Source organism: Narcine bancroftii, chromosome 1 (assembly GCF_036971445.1).
Source record: "Narcine bancroftii isolate sNarBan1 chromosome 1, sNarBan1.hap1, whole genome shotgun sequence".
Taxonomy (NCBI): Eukaryota; Metazoa; Chordata; class Chondrichthyes; order Torpediniformes; family Narcinidae; genus Narcine; species Narcine bancroftii.
In genome coordinates, this window is record NC_091469.1 from 23,376,274 (window position 1) to 23,396,994 (window position 20,721).

Consider the following 20,721-nt stretch of genomic DNA (forward strand, 5'->3'; position numbering starts at 1 on the left):
ATATTTAACAATCAACAATCATACCAAATACAAAACATTAAGAGGACCCCTCCCTCCACCCCCTCCCCTCTATATAAACAGAGAAAGAACTAAGAAAAAGAAACATAAAAAAAAGCATCCATTATCAATTTGTACAGTAAAACATAAACAGTTTCTTTGGCCAACAGGAAGGATATACAGGAGCATCAAAATTAGGATGGTTAGGCTGGGAAATAGCTTTTTCCTGCAGGTTGAGAGATTCATGAACAGTATTCTGTAACTTTGGGTCTCTTATTAATGAAATTGAGTAAATTATTCCAGAATATTTAGACATTTATTATGTGTTACATTTCTCTATATGTGGACAAAGCCTCTTTAGGCAAAGATTAGGAGAAGGCAACTCTGACTTCAAATCCCCAGGCTCGACTTGCCGTCAGTACCTGGAAAGGGCCCCAGCTATAGGCAAATAGCACATGTCAGTCTGGCAGCAGGGTCCATAGCGGTCTGCAGCAGCAAACTCAGTGGGCGAAGGATCCGTAAGGACAACGGCCAGCGAGCATGGACTTGAAACGGACCTTTGCAGGGCAATCCCGCATCACTCTGGCTGTCGTGCCTTGCATTCTTCCAGGCTCAGTGGTGTGGGACCCAGAGGGAGACGTTTGTCCTGGGCAAGTACTCACCTCCAAGTCCTTGCCTCAGCACTTGGTGCCGAAAGCTGAAAAGCTGCAAGGCACTGTGTTCATCTTTGCTTGCAAAGGGATGGGCTATGGATGGGATGGATATGTAATTATTATGTGCAGTGTGAGCAATATCTGTGGGCACCAAGGTCTGGAGAAATAGTTTCGTCTTGAATATGTAGTCAGATGATAAACTTGAATTGGATACAGGAGAGTAGGATAGATCGATGGCCACTAGATGTCTCTCAAGGGACCCTCTTTTGCTTCTCTTTTAAATATAGCGCTGGTTTACTTGGCAACAACTCTGTCTTTGCAAGATTTCTGTGTATCTTGAATAGATGAAAATAAATGGAATCTTGGACAACTTAAAAACTTGGTCAATACTCTACAGTGAAAATGGTCAATATTGTATTTCATTCCATGGTAAATGGCACAATATGAAATGACTTTTCATGAGTTCTATATTTTCTGACTGAATTATCTTTTGTACAATGGATTGCTTGCTTTGAGTCCTAACCCCAATTCACTGCTGCCACAATTGTGTCAATAAATAATCTTTCAAACCAACTCACAATGATGGACACAATTAAAACAATGTTTTTCCAGAATAATTGGCATATATTTAATTGCACCAAGGAACATAACCTCGAATAACTTGTCACAGCAAGTAAAATCTCACTTTTATGTTGTGTTTTCTTTCTCAATAACAAGTTAATTCTGCTTGAATGAAGAAGTAAAATTGAAGGAATGCACCAAATAAATGCCAGTGGAAAAAATCCACTGTTGCAACCATAGTATCAGCAATAATTCAGTGCAAATGGCCTTGGAATGTAAAGATGAGAAAGAGTACTGTTGCTGAGGGCTGGCACCTTATTTACCTGCTCCCTTCATTATCTAACGAAACGCCCATTGGTGATTCAGAAAGGAAGTTGCTGTGAGTCACCTGCATGTCATTCCAGTTTCGAAGCTGAGCAGGAAGTGGATCATTTCTGCTTCTTTGTGGCTCCTCTCAACAAAAACAAAATATCCTGGATTAAAACCAGAAACTTGGTGAGAGCTGCACTTGCTGTTCAGTAAGTGAACAATAAGTTTCTTTCTCATTATTGTGAGCAACGTGTATTGGTGTGAGAGAGGGAAAGAACATCCAGGTAGATGGGTGTGTTCAGTCAACAAAATCAATTGGGCAAACAATAAAAAGTATTCCTTTTATAGAAATTGTAATATACTTTCCAAATGTAGCTTGTGAGGAAAACAAATAGCATTTATGTAAATTTCTAAAATATAAACAAATTTATTGCTTACCTTGCATTCAATAACTAAAATAATACTTTATGTTTTAATGCTGTTGTATGCTGAACACTTAAATCAAGTCGTCTAACTTCAAATGCAAAGGTTCCTTAGTTACAATTGGTCACACTCATCTAGATCAACTTTTTTGAAGTAGTATTTAAGCGGTATTTGATGTTTTCCTTCACATCGTGTTATGTAACAATAGATTAATTGAAAAGTGCTGAAAACCCATGATTTTTTGACAACTTGGCTGGGTTTTTTTTTGCTGTATTGTATGGCTTTTTTTTGCCTGCTTGCACAGACATGTTTTTCTCTGCCTTTTTAGAAGCTGATAATGAACGGGCAACTAGAAAAGGGGAAGGTTTAGTTTTTATGTAATTGAGTAATTTTAAATGTTATTGCAGATTCAGAGATTATTTTCTTTTGAATGGTTTTTAAAAAAATGCTTGATTTCATTTTACAATGTCTACAATTCATAATCTTGAGGCCACTATGTATACACACTATAAATTCCACTTTATTGCTGGATTCAATGGGAGTAATTCAAAGTTTGAACTACTTTTGTCTGCAAATAAAACTTTTTTGCCTCAACTTTTAGATTTTTTGTTATACTTTTTGCTGTATTTCCCCTTCCCATATATATTTAGAAATAAACCAGGATCAGGTAATCTCTTCAAAGACATCTTCCAATCCTACCTTTGGATTAGCATAATATCAGCAATAACAATATGCATTAATTTGGTTCATTTTAATATGGTAAAATATATCAAGGCCTTTCACAACTGCATTCTGAAACAAAATTTGACAATGGACTACAATAGTAGATATACCTTTTTTTTGCATCTACAATTTTCATTGTTTTGTTGTTAGCAGCAGTGCCTTTATCTGATTGCAACTGACTTCCGTAATACCTCTCTTAATCTTTAAATCTTTCCACCCCCTCTTCGGCCTGGTCATTTCTCCTGATATCTCCTTGTGTTGTTCAGTGTCAAATAGTGGTTGATTGCAATTCCCTTTGTGAACCTGGATGTTTTACCACATTAAAGACATGATGCAAATACAAGTTGTGTTTGATACTAAATATTAAGCCAGTTGAGAAAATGCATAATTCAACTTCCAGTATCAATCATATACTGGCCACTGCATTGTGTTCATTATTTATTAAATGCTGGTCTGAATTGTGTTGTTTATTGTTATGCAAACATAATGCAATGAAAACCTTTGTTTTGTGTGCTACCTATACAAGTCAACCCATACTTGAGTACAACAGGAGGTCAAAATAAAAATGTGCAGAGTATAGGTTTTGCAGAGATAAACTTCATTTAGGACAGTACTAATGAGAGGTCCATTCAAGAGTCTGATAACAGTGGAAAAGAAACTGTCCTTGAATCTAACAGTGTGTATTTTCAAACATGTGTATCTCCAGTCCAAAGGGGAATGTGGGGGGGGGGGGGGGGGGAAAGAAGAGTGTGTGACCAGGGTGGGATATATCTTTTAATAAGATGTCTACTTTTGAAGCAGCATCAAGTGTAGGAGTCAGTGGATGTTTTGTGTGATGAACTAGACTGCATTCATAGTTCACTATAATTTCGTTTGGTCCTAGACAGAACAGTTCTTATTCATCCAGATAGGATACTTTTTTTTAATTTAATTTTTTTAAAAATTTAGACATACAGCACAGTAACAGGCCCTTAAGGCCCATCAACATCTGTAACCCCCCCTGGTACATTTTGAACGGTGGAAGGAAACTGGAGCACCCGGGGAAAACCCACACAGACATGGGGAGAACGTACAAACTCCTTACAGACAGCGCGGGATTCAAAACCCAGTTCTCATTGCTGGGGCTGAAACAGCATTGCATTAACAGTGACCATGCTGGTTCTATGGTGCATTTATAAAAATCAAAAATATTGGGGACATGCCAGATTTTCTATGGGTTCTGCGGAAATGGAGGTACTGGTGCACTTTCTTGTCTATGGCATCAATGTAGTTGAACCAGAGCAAATTTACATGTTCAAACTACCACCTTTACCTATCTTCCTCACATCCATCAATTGTTTTATCTCTTGACTGTTTAGTGAGTTTCCCCTTAAATTTACATTGTACAGAGATTATTGTAATACTATTTACCATGTCCCAGTACAAAATGATTTCAGTGACAATGACCAAATCAATACTTAATTTATATTTACTTATGCACCTGAGACAAAGCTGTTGGAGAACTGTTTCTTCAAGTGCTTAGAGTGGCAGATTCAAATTCATTTGGAACCTTCAAAAGGGATTTGGATAAATAAGTGAAGGATGATATGGAGTAGGAGAAACTGGAGTGTTTTTCTTTTGGGGGGAGAAAAGTGAATGGCTTACTTCCATTATTGTATTACCTCAGTATTGTGGACTTGAGTAATCTAATGAGGAGCCTAAGACATTTGAATTGCAAGCCAAATTATCCTCTTCCCTATACCGTTGTTTGGAAAACAAACGCCACGATATTTAAAATCATATTTTGTTTTTGAATTCCTGTATTGTTGCATTCCTTCTTTACCTTTCTATTGACTTCCATCCCATAATCTTCGTTCCCTACATTTCTCCAGTTCTGGTCTCTTCATATCCCTGAATTTGAACATTGCACCCTTGTCATCTGCGACTTCATCTCCTAAGGCCCTAATATCTCAAATTCCCTTCCTGGATTTCTCTCCTTTAAGATTCCAGAATATCTATTCTTGAACCTGCACTAATGTTTTCTTGTGTATAGCTCATTGCCAAATTTTGTTAGTAATGATGTTGAATTTTGTATTAAACAATTCATAAAGCATCTTTAAATTATCTTCACATGCATTAATATTACAGGAAAATAACCAAAGAGTGCAATCACCATAGAAACTAAAAGCACTTTACAAATATGCCATTTTTAAGTGTAATTATTATTATAAGCCCGGAATCACTACAACCAATTTACACATAGTAAGCTCCATGGCAGAATTTGTGGCCATTTCTCAGCATAAGTGAAAGCAAGTTTCAAGTAAGTTCCAGTGTCAATATAGGTTCCAAACTTACTGATTTAAGCACCGCTGATGATTTCCTGGTCTGCTTCCCACATCATGTTGAACAGGAGCTTCCCAAAGATACACCTAAATCTGTGGAATATGATGTCACCAGCCCTTATTGCCTACTCTCAATCGATATCTCGCGTGAAATTCAATTTCACTTGATAGTGCAATACTACTTCAGTTTCACATTGCAATATCAATGCTCACGTCTCTTTTAACTTGAACTAACTAATATCTAGCTGAGTCACTGTTATATTATTCTCTTTTGATTTGGATAACAGAAACTGTGATTCAGTCCCACACATAATCCACTGTTTGAATTCAATTTATTGATTTGTGTAAAAGCCTATTTGGCAAAATATAGTCTGGCAATGACTGAAACAATAACCTTTGTGTATTGATGCCTTTCAAAAAATACCTTTAAGAGGCAGCACTTTCCACTAGAGCTGCTACCTCACAGAGTCAGAGACTCTGGTTTCCTCCTGACTTTGGGTCCGATGTGCATGGAGTTTGCAAGTTTGTTTGCAAATTCCACAGGTATGCTGATTGGTGTTTGATTTGCCATTATAAATGGCCTTGATTGTGTACATGAGTGGTAGAATGTGTGATGAGTTGATGAGAATGTGGAGAAAATAAAAATGGATCCATTTTTAATTTGTCCAAATGGGTCAGTAAGGATTCAGTGGGCTGAAGGACCAGTTTGTGTGCTGTACCACCTCTGTGACACCTTAGTCACAATAATGATATTCAATACTATCTGGGTCTCTTAAAACTAATTGTTACGAGCCCAGAGGACCCCAAAACCCAGCAGCAATAGATATTCTCCAAGACAAATGGATACTTAAACAAAAGTTGCTTTTAATTATCTTTAAACATGAAAACAGAATCACACTTATTGCTATTAACTTAACTAACCTAACTTAAGCCCCTTCTAATACTAAGCACACATGTATGTAAGTTCAGAAAAGTTCTTTGATTCACAGTCCAATCTCACTTCTCATTCCTCCAAGTTCACTGGTTACAGGTAATTCTTATACTGTGCACAGAATTTAACATTGATAAAGTTCACCAGGTTTAGTGCTTAAAAGATAAATGGTTACTGCTCAGGAAGGTTCTTGTCAGTTTTCAGAGAGATATTCATTGTACACTGACACCCACAATGGATTCCTTTTTAAATCAGCCACTTCAGTATCTTGTCGAAGAAACTTTCCCCCTCAGGGTTCTCCAGATGATAACCTCTTTCTTTCAGGTCACCACAGAGTGCCTTTTTGTTTCCCTTATTCCAAGGGAAACATTAGACAGCCAGTCTTCTCTTGCATGAACCACAGGGGCTTTGACCAGGCTGAACTAAGTACTCACAACCCATCTTCCAAATGGGGCTTTCCACAAGCTTACCAGCTTGTCTTGTTCCAGTTCCAGTTGCAGTTGCTGACTTTAAAACTGTAGAACAGATCTCTGTCTGTGTATCTCTCCGCTCTCTCTCTCACACGCAGAGGGAGAAAAAGCCTGTTTGACTCTCTCTGCTTGCAAAGGCACGTGACCCTCTAGAACAGCAAGTTCCACTCTAGACAAAATACGGCTGTGACAAGTTCTTTCGTCTGTTGCCTTTTTGTAAACAACAATCCATTAGTGAAGTCTCTTGGGCACTCTCCAAAGCTTCTGCAAAGGTTCTGGGCCGATATGTCTAATATTAGCAGAGCTCAAGTATTTTTAAGAAGATCTATTTTTAAGTGTTTGTATGTGACCTTCACTAACAAACCTGCCCCAATTTATCTCCCAAAAGCATATCTATATTCTGTCACACTAATGAACTTCAATTTAAGTATTTAAAAGAAAAGAACTCTGCCTGCTTACTTTTTAAAGATTTCTATATGGGGGGCATAGTACCATTACTTTTTTTAAAAACTTTATTTATTCGTTCAAAAAACAAATAATATATGACATATAAAAACAATTAACCATAAACATGAACGTTATTTTATATATATATATAAAAAAAAAAGAAAAGAAAAGAACCCCCTCCCCTTCAGCAAACTCTCCTAAGGAGAGCCATAAAGAAAAAAAAGAAAAAATATTAAAGAAAAATTAAATATACATATTAAGATCTAATCAATGTAAATTGAAATGTAAATATTCTGAATATTACAACCACTTATTAATTAAAAAATTATAATTATCACACAAAACATATGTAATTTTTCCATTATTAAACAATATCTCATCATGGCATCTATTAATATCAATCATATTTGTATCTTTCCACGTACTAGCAAAACATTTTTTCGCTACAGATAAAGCTAAATATGCAAAAGCAAGCTGAAACTTATCTAATCCCAAGCCTTTCAGAGGTTGCAAACTACCCAATAAAAATACTGTCGGATCTAAAAGTATTTTAATCTTATACAGATATTCTAAAAATGATTGAATTTTCTTCCAAAAAGATTGTATATGTATACATGACCAAACAGCATGAAAAAAAGTTCCAACCGTATCACCACATCTAAAACACAAATCTGATTCATGAAAACCATACTTCTTTAATTTTTCAGGTGTTAAGTATAATTGATGTAAAAAAATTATAGTTAATCATTGCATAACATCCATTTATCAATCTAGTTACACTATCATAACAGATATCTGATTTTGAGTTCATCTGCCTAAAATGTTGATTGTTCCTGTTTCCACTGTTTAGAAGAATATCTTATTGGGATGTATAAAAAGTATGAATGGAGTAGGTAAGAGAAGCAGGGAGATTGATTTCACTGACTAGACCAGTTGTTCTCAACCTTTTTCTATCAACACACATACCACCTTCAGTAATCCCTATGCCATCGGTGCTCTGTGATTAGTAAGGGATTGCTGAAGGTGGTATGTGGGTGAGAAGGGAAGTCAATTAGGTACGATTAAAAGAGTGGTTTTCAAACTTTTTCTTTCCACCTTAAGCAATCCCTTACTGTTCGCAGAGCACCTATGGCATAGGGATTACTTAAAGTGGTATGTGAGTGGAAAGAAAAAGTTTGAGAACCACTGGACTCAAATGAGGGGACATTGTCTCGAATCTCTTTTCCTGAATATTGAGACTGAGATAAGGAGGAACTGCTTCTCCCAGAGAGGAGTAAATCTGTCTTGGTTTGAATTAAAGGATCTGATACCTTTTTGTTTTGCTCTCTCTGCAGATCCTGTTTGACTATATTTTCTCATTTTAATCCAGGTGGAATTTTTCAAAATTCTTTGGAAGATGAGTGAAATTAGGAGAGATGTATTGAGAGATCAATGGAAAGATTGTGTGCATGTGGGGCTTGAGAAGTAGGTTAGTGGGTGAAGCAATTGCAGATGAGTCAGGAAATGCGGAGAATTCGTCAGAAAAGTTTAAGCCTTTATTTACAAACAAAAGCTGAGAAAAATCAAAGCCTGGACTCTAAAATGCCTGTTGCTATGAGACAGTATCCTTTTTTTTAATATTATAGTCCTGGCTTAATCACATTTCTGCACCCAATCATTCATAACCTCGTATCTCAACAGGACATAATTCCTCGACTCGCCACAATTATTTTCATTATTCTCCACCCATTAATCTAATCATGCTTAGAACCACAATTCGTCATATCTAGCCACCTGATGCCTTCTATCATTACTGTGGCCTTGTGTAATAAATACATAATGGATTATTACTTTGGTAACATAGTGTGTGTAAATTGTTGCATAGTTCATGTGGTTCATTTTCCATACAAACAGAAAATGTCTTTAACAGAGTCCTCTGCCCAAGAAAATAGAGGCAGCTGCTTCACTGAATGCATTTAAGACACAGGTTTTTGAAAGGTAAAGGAATTAAAGATTATGGAGAATATGTGGGTGAATTGAGCTGAGTTTGGTCAAGTTAGTTGTGATCTTTTTGAATGGCAGAGCAAGCTGGATATGCCAGATGGTTGACTCCTGCCACTATTTCTTAAGTTGTTGTGTTTTATTTATGAATAAAACAAGCATCAAAACAATTTTTTAAAAGTTTAGGGTGCCTTGGTTAGCATAGTGGTTCATGCAATGCCAATACAGCACCAGTGACCTGGATTCAAATCCGGTGCCATTTGCACGGAGTTTGTACATTCTCCTTGTGTCTGTGTGGGTTTTCCCCAGATGCTCTGGTTTCCTCCCATCCTTCAAAACAAATGGGGTTGTTGATTAATTGGATGTAATTGGGTGGCATAGGCTCATGGGACAGAAGGGCCTGTTACCGTGCTGTATATCTAATTTTAAATTTTAATAAAACATGAACAATTCTGTTGGTTATGATACTTGCATCATTGCTTTCGCAAGGGTCGCTAACTCTTCCAGGATATATCCTGAAGATTCGATTGTCTCGAGATTAAAAATTATCAGATCCTTTCATTCAAACCAAACTAAAACATTCTATTCTGTTTCTCTCCTTGCAAATGCTGCCTGACCTGCTGAGTGTTTCTAATAATTCCTGATTTTTAGCATCTGCAACATTAGCATTTGAATGATCAAACTCTCCTAGTGTTTAGATGAATGAGATCTCCTAAATTCGAAGAGAATTTTGGAGCTTCATGGGGTGGAGTTTGAAGGCATCTTTTCCTTGGATGGCAGTTCATCACATATGTTCATGGTATAGATAGTGGGTTGGCCATTAAGAATGTTAAAGTGAGGATAAATTACTTTCTTCAGAAAATTTTGAATCACCTCAAGGACATGACAGATGAACTCCATAGATGTTTTGAGGTCTGAGTGTTTAGTATATCCTTTCCTCAGTAGTCTAAAATACCCTGGAATATAGTCCTCTAGATCACTTGTAAAAGTTATACCTCTTCGTAAATTTCCTTTTATTTTAAGGGTCTCCGATTTCTCCACAGTAATGTACCTCTTCAGAATACTAAGTCGGGGTTCATAAATCAATATAGAATATGTAACATGATACAGTATAAAAAATGTAGAAGATTTATTAAAGAAACACTGTAACCAACAGCTGGTGAATTCTGACAAGCATACATTTTTTCTGACCCCCCCAAAAAATTATGACCTTCTAGAAGCTATCTTGTACTTTGAATCAGATGGTTTGTAACATTAACACATTTTTAACAGCAGAAAATTGAAATAGTACTTAAAGATTGAAAACATAGTATCTGGAATTCATCGGAAATCTTCAAATTATCTCGACATTAAGTTGTAATGCAGGATATTCATCATTTAGGACTGGTTTACCTTAATGAAGTGGTTCTCAACCTTTTTCTTTCCACTCACATTCCACTTTAAGTATTCTCTATGCCATAAGTGCTCTGTGATTAGTAAGGGATTGCTTAAGATGGTATGTGGGTGAAAAGAAAAAGTTTGTAAATCACTGTTTTAATTGTACCTAATTGACTCATTATGTGCACGGTTTCATAACTTCAAAGGAAATGGGCCAATGACAATTTTTCTCAAGCAAAATATTTCAGTAACAATTGGGTCTGGAACAGTGATTTTTCAACCTTCCCTTCCCACCCACATACCATCTTAAGCAATCCCTTACTAATCACAGAGCATCCACCGATGGCACAGGGATTACTTAAAGTGATATGTGCGTGGGGAAAAAAAAAGTTTGAGAACCACTGCCTTAATGTCTTGAGTAGGTGGAAAATTAAATTGAAGTCACAGCTGAGAAAAAAAATTAGCTATTTTTTTATTTGATAGAGAGAAATATTACATTATGGTGGCTCACTCACGCCACAGGCGGACGGGCTCACAGAGTCGTGGGCAAGTCCACGGTAGATCTGACTGAGAGCTTCGGGTGCGGGGTAAGGCCACAGCCTGGTGGCTGACATCATAAAGTTCCCGAGAGTCGCAAACATCATCAGGTTCCGAGAGATTTAAACGTGTGCGAGAGTTCTATTAAAGTTAGTTGATTTGACTAACTTTCAACTCTTTCACTTGCTGTGTGCCTAGTGCAACTACACTGGTGACCCCGACAGTCCAAACAGCATTTGGACCCAATGATGACCGACCTAAGCACGCAGAACACTGACTTTCTGGACATCGCAGTCGCAGGTCTGGTTTGAACAGGCCGAAGCCTAATTCCAGGTTGCAAAGTACTACTATGTGGTTGGTTCACTCGACCAGGAAACAGCAGGCCGCATCATCGACTTCCTACACCAGCCACCGGTTGTGGACAGGTATGAAACAGTCAAGGCTCTCTTGATCCGTACTTTAAGCCTCTCCTGCCATGAGCGCACAGCACGGTTGCTCCACATGGATAGTCTAGATGACCACATGCCATCAGCCTTAATGAACGAGATTTTAGCACTAGTAGACGGCCATAAGCCATGTTTACTGTTTGAACAAGTCTTTCTCAAGCAGATGTCAGAAACTATCTGCCTCCTCATCACCGACAATGATTTCAGTGACCAACTCAAAGTAACGGCCCATGCCAATATCCTTTGGCATATCGAGCAGTATGGCGGGGCCTCCATCGACCAAGTTGTTGCATCACGCCCTAAGGCCTGGGCCTTCCCCATGCCATCAATGAAGCCGATGACGCCTACAGCAAGCAGTGACCCAGTTCGGACCGTTGACCAAAAGTGGGGTTCAGGAGCCCACCGTTGCCACCTACCCTGTTCTTTTCCGGGAAATGCCGGGGCCAGCTGTCGCTAATGGTTGGCCACCTTGATAGCCTCCTTTACTTATGGGACTGACTCTCTGGATAAAAGTTTCTTGTAGGCACAGGGGCAGAGGTTGTTCCTTCCCCCCCAACCTTGAGCCACAACACCCGTGTCGGGGAGTCAGGACTGGTGCTCACCGCTACCAACAACAGCAGTATTCACACATACAGCACATGAACCATCCCACTACAGTTTGGTTCCAGCCATTTCACCTGGTCATTTACGCTGGCAACAGTGTTGCAGCCTTTATTGGGTGTAGATTTCCTTTGGACGGACTGCCTCCTAGTGGACCTTAAGGGATGGTGCCTAATGAATGCCAAGACCTTCCAGGCCTTCTTGCTCGGCAAAGTCAAGTTACTGGCCCCACACCTGGACTCCTAACTTTGTCAGGCAACGAATTTGCCAGAGTACTAGCGGAGTTCCCGACCATTATTACACCATAGTTCTCCACAGATGCCCCAAAACATGGTGTACAGCACCACATTCCCACTCAAGGATCACTGCTACGTGCCCAGGCACACAGGCTCCCTCCCAACAAACTCTACCTCACCAAGGAGGAGTTCAGGAAAATGGAGGAGATGGGGATAGTCTGGCCCTCAGGCAGCCCATGGGCCTCTCCGCTGCACATAGTGCTCAAGTTGGCTGGCAGATGGAGGCCATGCAGAGCCTACAGAAGGCTCAATGACACCATTATGGCTGACCATTACCCAGTGGCCCACATTCAGGATTTTATGGCTAATTTGCATGGGGCACGCATCTTCTCCAAGGTTGACATGGTCTGCGGGTATCACCAGATTCCTATCCACCCCAGCGATGTTCCCAAGACAGCCCTCATCACCCCGTTTGGCCTTTTCAAGTTCCTGCGGATGCCTTGTGGATTCAAGAATGCAGCACGGATGTTCCAGCAGCTCATGGACTCGGTGGGACGTAGCTTGGATTTTGTCCTCATCCACTTAGATGATATCCTGCTCGCCAGCTGCTCACACCAAAAGCATTTGATGCACCTGTGCCAACTCTGCCACCAACTGAGTGAATATGGCCTGGCCATCAACCCTGTGATGTGCCAGTTCGGGCTGTCAGCCATTGATTTCCTGGGGCACTGCATCAACAGGCATGGAGAGGTTCCCTTGCTGCCAGAAGTCTAGGCCATATGCCAGTTTGCCAGGCCCAGTATAGTCAAGGGCCTACAGAAGGGTATGATCAACTTTTACCACTGATTCCTACTGTCAGCAGCCCGAATCATGTGACCTCTGTTCAGCCTAATGTCCAGCAAGGCCAAGGAAATCACCTGGGACACAGTCAGTGGTAACTTTTTAGTAGGCCAAAAACACCCTTGGAAACGCCACCCTCCTGGTACACCTGCAGGTGGATGTGCCCACTGCCCTCACAGTAGACACTTCCAACTCAGCAGTCGGCGACGTGCTGGAACAGCTAATTGAGAGTCAGTGGAAACCACTCTCGTTCTTCAGCCAGCCCATGTGACCCCCGGAGCTGAAATATAGTGCCTTCGAAAGAGAGCTACAAGCCCTCAACCATGCCATATGGCACTTTCGGTATTTCTTGGAGGGGTGGGAGTTCACGGTCTTCATGGACCACAAACCCCTCACCTTTGCATTTGCCAAAGTGTCTGATCCATGGTCTGTATGGCAGCAATGCCACCAGTCATACATCTCGGAGTATAACCACCACCGTCAAACATATCTCCAGGAAAAACAATGTCATGGCCGATGCTCTGTCTCACACCTCCATCTGTTCAGAGCATTCCCTGTCTCCAGGGTGGGACTACGTGGCGCTCGCCGAGGCACAGCAGTTAGACACAGAAATTCTGCCTACCGCTCCTCAGTCTTGGGCATGCAATTTGAGGACATCCCCATCAGTCCAACAGGCAGCAAGCTCCTCTGTGACGTGTCCACTGGCCAACCCAGGCCCATCATTCCAGCTATTTGGAGGCATCAAGTTTTCAATGCACTACATGGTTTGGCGCAACCATCTGACTGGTGGCAGATAGATTTGCTTGGCATGGCCTACACAAGCAGATCGGGCACTGGGCCAGGACATGCATACATTACCAGACCTCCAAAGTCCAGCCGATCCACAGGAAGTTTGAGCATGTCCGTGTCGACATTGTCGGTCTGCTGTCAGTGTCCCGGGGGCAAAGTTCCTGTTCACTAGATAGCCAGAAGCCGCAATCCTCGCTGACACGTCCACAGATTCCTGTGCCAGTGAAAGCTGGGTTGCACGTTTCAGTCTACCTGCCAACATCATGTCAGACAGGGGTCACAGTTCACATCCAGCCTATGGTTGGCTCTGGCACAGCTACTTGGGACCCAGCTGCACCACATTATGGCCTACCATCTGCATTCCAACAGGCTGGTGGAGCATTTCCATCAGCACCTGAAGTTGGTCCTGATGGCGTGCCTCCAAGGCCCAGATTGGGTGGACAAGCTCCTATGGATGCTTCTTGGCATCCACACGATCCCAAAGAAGACAGCCACATCTTCAGCAGAGTTAGTACATGGCGCCCCACTGATGGTTTCAGGCGAGTTTGTGCCAGCGGCCCGTGGCACAGAGAAGACACTGCAGCAGTGCTCACAAGATTCCAAGAGAAGGTAGGAACAACCTCGTGCCACGCCCCGACACCTTACTTTGTCCCCAAGGATCTATGGGACTGTGACTACATCTTTGACTGCAGCCACTGGAGTGGCTATATGAAGGCCCATACAAGGTGGTGAATCAGAACGGAATCACGTGCGTCCTTGACATGATGGCCATGAGGAGACCGCCTCAAGCCAGGCACCTAGACCTGGAATATACTATGACTGTGCCACCCAAACAGACTAAAGAGGTGTTGGCGTGGACACCACACCTCCTAACGCTGGTTTGGTTGGGGGGTGGGGGGTGTCATGTGGCAGCTTGCCCACGCAACAGGCAATTCAGCTCATGGAGTCGCGGGCAAGTCAGCGCAGATCTGACTGTGAGATCTCTGGGTGCGGGGCAAGCCCACAGCCTGGCAGCTGATGTCATAAAGGTCCCAGGAGTCGCAAGGATCATCGGGTTCTGAGGATTTAAGTGCACGTGAGAATTCTATTAAAGTCAGTCAGTTCAACTCATTTTTGACTCTGCATGGTTCTTTCACTCACTGTGTGCTTAGTGCGAATACAACATGTATATATTGTTTAGATATTATATAATGCAAACATTGTCTTTTATAATTTTCAAAAAAAGGAAATATCCTTATGAGAATTCCACCTGGTATTCTAATATTGAGATATACATTGTGATTATCTAAATAGACCAATCTCTTCTATTGTAGAAAAAACAAAAATAATAAGAAAAACCCCATAGTAATCTAACCGCAGTCACCAGCAAATAAATTGTAAAGAATCGAGTATTGGCTCTCTGACATCAGACAGAAAACACCCAGAGCACCCCTGCCTAAGCAATCAAGTTATGTTAATAGTCTATGAATGGGCCCCATATCTTTTCAAATTCAACTTTGATCTCTGTAACATTACATTTAATTTTCACCAAACTCAAGCAGGACATAACATCCTGTAAGCACTGCATACAAGTTGGTGCTATGCTGTTTTTCCATCGCTTGTCTGCCTATCAATCAAGTAAAAGTCACCTTTCTTTTAGTTGAATTGAAGGAAATCCTCTCTGCTAGAGAATAACGAAACAAAGCAATAAAAGGACACGGTTCTAATTTAATCCTAAGAGTCTGTGATAGAGTTTTAAAGAATTGTTCCAAATATTTGTGGTTCTGGACACTCCCAGAACATCTGAATCAGAGATTCCTTAAAAATTTTACATTTGTCACATAGTAGATCAAGATCAGGATTAAAACGAGATAATCTAACTTCGGACATTTCTATTCTATGTACAACTTTAAATTATATTTAAACAATGTCGTGCACAGAATAAAGTATTATTAATCAGATCAGGCTTGTTATCCCAGTTTTCATCTGAAATTGATGTATTCAAATCTCGTTCCCATTCTTTTTTTTTGATTCACATCCCTGAACATATTCTAAGGTCCATCAAGTTACTATAAATAATTGCTATTAATCCACCATGGGAAAACTTCAAATCAAAAAATAAATCAAGAACATTGGTATCGGGAATTCGGGGGAAAATTAGAGAATTTAGACTGAACAAAATGCCTAATTTGTAGTCATCTTTACAAAATGCCTATTGGGAAGGTTAAATTTAACTGTTAATTGTTCAAATGAAGTGAATTGCCTTGAATATATAGATCCTTAAAACTTTTTATTCCTAATCCAACTCATTCCATAAAACCTGCATGCAAGATAGAAGGTTGAAAAAGATGAATCTTTATAATAAGGCTAGCAAAGAAAAGCATTAAGATAGCCAAAAAATGTCCTAAATTGTGCCTATGTTCTTGGTCTATGTCTCATTATCGGATTTTCCATAGATTTCAAAAAGGAAAGGGATAAAGAGGGAGCCTAAAACTGCCAACGTAGCTAAATATTTTGAAAAACTCAGTTCCTTTTTTACCCAAGGGGGCTGATCATCTGAAATATCAAAATATAATAGCAATAATAAATTTTGTATATTAACTGCTGAATAATAAAATCTAAAATTTGGGAGAGATAAGCCCCCATTTCTCTTGGTCTTTTGAAGAAAGGCCTTGTTTGTACGGGGTTGTTTACTTGGCCATATAGACAAAGATATCATTGAATCCAATGAGTTAAAATAAGCTTTAGGAACGAAAATTGGTAAAGATTGAAACATATACAAAAAATTTAGGTAAAATGTTCATTTTAATACATCCAATCATTGTTATGCAAAAGGGTAACTATCCCAATAATAACATTTTAGTTTGGTTAGCTAAAACTACATTTTTTGAGGAGGTTACTAAGAAAGTTGATGAGGGTAAGGCATTGGATGTTATATAGATGGACCTTTGATAAGGCTCCACAGGGAAGGTGAGTTAGGAAGGTTCAATCATTAGGTATTAACATTGAGGTAGGAAAGTGAATTCAACAATGGTTGAATGGGAGATGCCAGAGAGTAGTGGTAGATGACTGTTTGTCAGATTGGCAGCTGGTGACTAGTGGTGTGCTTCAGGGATCAGTATTGGGTCCAATACTATTTGGATGATGGGGTGGTAAATTGGATTAGTAAATACGCAGATGATACTAAGATAGATGGAGCTGTGGATAGTGAAGAAGGATTTCAAAGCTTGCAGAGGGATTTAGGCCAGTTAGAGTTTAATGCAGAGAAATGTAAGATGTTACATTTTGGTAGGGCTAATCAAATTAGACATGGTGAATGGTAGGGCATTGAAAAGTGCAGCAGAACAGAGGGATCTAGGAATAATGATGCATAGTTCCCTGAAGGTAAAGTCACATGCAGATAGAGTGATGAAGAAAGCTTATGGTATGTTGGCCATCAGAACACTGCATATAGGAGCTGGGATGTTATGTTAAAATTGAACAAGGCATTGGTGAGGTTTGGTCACCAAACTATAGGAAAGATGTCAACAAATTGCAGAGAAGATTTACTAGAATATTGCAGGATTACAGGGTCTAAGTTATCGGGAAAGGTTAGGTCTGTATTCTTTGAAGCTTAGAAGGTTGAGAGGGAATTTGATTGAGGTATTTAAAATTATTAGGGGTATAGATGGAGTTGAGATAGAGAGGCTTTTTCCTTTAAGAAAGGGGGAGATACAAATGAGAATACACGAATTAAGAGATAGGGGGCAAATGTTTAGAGGAAAAATGAGGGGGGGGACTTCTTTACTCAGCGTGTGATGGGTGTGTGGAATGAGCATCCAGACGAAGTGGCAGAGGCAGACTGCATATTAGAATTTAAGAAGTTGGATATGTATATGGATGTGAAAGGAATAGAGGGTTACAGGTTGAGTGTAGGTCAGTGGGGTTAGGTGGGAGAAAGTGTTCAGCATGGACTAGAAGGGCCAAGTTGGCCTGTTTCTATGCTGTATTTGTAAAATGGTAGATATATATGGTTACTGAAAACTTATTGAAAGATATGTTTTTACAACTTTGGTCAAACAAAGTTAGTCTACTTGGTAAAGAAATTCTCTGGATTGGAAATAAAAAATGAAAAGATCATCAGCATAAAGGGAAACTTTATGTTCAATTCCCTTTCTAAATATACCACTAAAATCTCTACTATCACGGAGAGCAACTGCTAAAGGTTCCAAACTCAGGTCAAAAAGCAAAAGGAACATTCGCTATTTTAATTGAAGTTAAAGTGCCTGAGCTGAACACATCAGTGGCATGAACATGAACATAAATTTGTTTAATTTTAATTAACCCCTACCACTCTCTAGTTCCACTGTTTCCATCTCTTTAACTACTCCTGGTCTTACTTTTCTCTCTAACCTCCATCCCATCCCACCACAACCCCCCACCCCCAACTCCTACAACCACTACCAGCTGGTAACTCCCACTACCTATTTCTCCTCTCCCACCTTGTGTCCTATTACCCTCTCATCTCTTAATCCCTCCCCATCTTTTATCACCCTTGATAAAGTTAATATCTTCCCTTCCCTTTAGTCTCGATAAAAGGTCTCAATGCAAAATGTTATATTTCTCTGATGCAATTCCAAGCAATTGATAGATTGTTTATCTAAGGTGATTCTTATGTTTTATTTAAACTTCATGTCCATGCCAACTTTTAAATTCCTTCACTAAGTGGTACATGGCCTCCTATATTTCAAAGTGCAGCTGTGTATCACAGTCAGCTGGGAGCCTTTTTAGTGTTTGTGGAATAAATATCAGACAGGAGAATTTACTTGCTTTTGATTTAATGTCATGGGGTCTCATTTTATCATCTCATCAAAAAACAAGACACACTCTTTCATTACTATACTGGGAGTGTCAATCTGATAGTGTGCGCCCAAGTCTCTGGTGGTGAGACTTCCTTGCTTGAACGAATGCTGAAATGGAGATGGACTTGACTCGAAAGCTTTCTATTTTCTGTGTCACATCACTGTTTCTGGGAGATTATTACATGGAAGTAGGCTGCTGCATTTCTTAAATTATTGAGACGCTGATACTTCAAATCATTTCATTCGCTCCAAAAGATCTTGGTTCTTCCCCAAGAGGATGACGGAAGATGCTATGCTGTCCATGAGAACCATTCCACCTCATAACAAAGTGACAACGAATTCTGGGATTATTTTCTCCATTGTGATCATCCGGTTGACCCTTAAAAAATCAGCATTGCCTCAGTGCAACGTATCACCCCTCTTCAAGGAAATAAAGTTTATTCTGTATTTCCTGTTAAGATTTATTAGTGATTCTTGTATTGATGATCCTTAACTCTGGACGTAATCAATCTTTAAAGTTCACAGATGTTGACTAATCTATTCCATTTGCATCTTTTGCTTTTGTTACCCCATTTAACAAGTATGGAGTGAAAGTTTTTTTGCAACTTCAACAAGCTCACCACATCCTTTTTTTTTTGGGATTTGTGGTTCTTGTCAGCTTGAGTTGACATGACAGCCAGAAACCACTTCTCACTGTGTCATAGCATGTCCCTTTTTTTTCATTGGAACTCTCCCATTCCTGCTACATTGTCTGACAAAAAAAAATGTTAGATAGCATTTACATGAAAATTATATGGCAATATATTGCATCAAAGCACCTTGGGTGATGTGGGGACAAGAATAGTCAAATACATTTTAGGAGGTGTCTAAGAGAGAGGAGAGGCTGCAGATACAGTATAATAGCATTGCCAGCCAAAGAAAAGGCCACTAATGGAGTTAGAAATGGAGGGGTATCTCCAGTATCTTGTCGGGATTTCTTGTTGATCTCGGTACCCTTCTCCAGGCTGTGAGCAGGCTGATGAGGCTAATATGAGCAGATGGGGTTGGGTTTGTAATCATTAGTCTTTCTTCCACTGTTTCCTCACAATGTTCAGAAAAGTTCCTTCTCTATACTGAGTGATTGCAGGTCAAGGATTTTCACGAATTAACAAAGATTTTTTTTTTCCCAGAGGCCTTGAAGTCTTTCCTCCAAACTCCTGACATTCTCCTACAGTGATAAATGACCTCGAACAGAGTCCCTGCTTTAGGAATCTAGGATTAAGACGTAGTGTGGGCCGCAGGTTGAGTGTGGTCAGAGCACTGATGCTTAAGATATTGCCAAGAGATGGGCTACTTTAAACTATTCTGCTTATGGATTTGGAAAACTTTGCAGAGATTGATATTTTCCAATTCATCGTGTAAATTCCCCATATCTCTGAATAAACAGAAGGGCGGGATTATTACTGCCATGACCCATGAACTTGGTAGATGTTTTGAAACCAAGTCCAACAAACCCCCTTTTCCCCAATCAGTCAAAGATTATGCTCAGTAATGTCAGTGATTTCAACGTTCATTAAGGGATGGCTTCAATAATATGCTTTTATTGGGTGGGCTGGGGGGGGGGGGGGGAAAGCCAACTTATGTTGTAGATTTCTTCAGGGGATCATTGCATGGTGAAGATCACGCCATTGTCTTTAGATGGACAGAATATACAGGAGTAATTCTTCAATTATTAGGGAGTTGATGGAGTTGAGATAGAGAGGCTTTTTTTCCTTTAAGAAAGGGTGAGATACAAATGAGAATACATGAGTTGAGAGTTAGGGGGCAAATGACCAGTGTTCAAGGGGGGAACCCCTCTGGTCTTTGGTCTTTCATGAAGAAGGACACGACATTCTGATGTCAGGGTCTATTCCCAAACCAGGAAAGATGAGGCTTGGATTCCTGCGCTTCAGCCGGAATTCTGTCTGTTCCACCAGGGAAGTTGTTGCTTTTGAACCATTCAGTCATCCTCACCCGAGAAACGATACACGGCCTCAATCGAACACCGTGCATTATGGCAGTAATATCACTCTAGAACTGTCAACCCACAACCATTCCGATTTAGAGGGATGACCGCCGATAAGATGCAATTAAGTCAGTCGAACGCCTTTAAGATAGGGATTGGTACATCTTTTGCAAAAGGCTTTTGAATTGAGACAGAGGCTCAAAGTGGAGTATGCGATTCTGCACAGAGAAACAGGGGAAGGGGGTGCCACAAATCGGCTGTTTGTGGAAACCATCCA

At 40.0% G+C, this 20,721-nt stretch overlaps 1 protein-coding gene across 4 annotated transcripts in view; it reads left to right on the top strand.

Moving 5' to 3' along the window:
- Positions 1–1,616: 1,616 nt before the first annotated feature.
- tjp2a (tight junction protein 2a (zona occludens 2)) overlaps positions 1,617–20,721 on the top strand; it is a 201,705-nt gene continuing 182,600 nt past the window's right edge. For 3 of the 4 annotated variants that reach the window (XM_069922298.1, XM_069922276.1, XM_069922273.1), the window contains exon 1: positions 1,617–1,729. The gene's annotated coding sequence lies outside the window, so the exon portion shown is untranslated. The remainder of the gene's footprint in view (positions 1,730–20,721) is intronic. The other variant, XM_069922306.1, reaches the window with a different exon arrangement.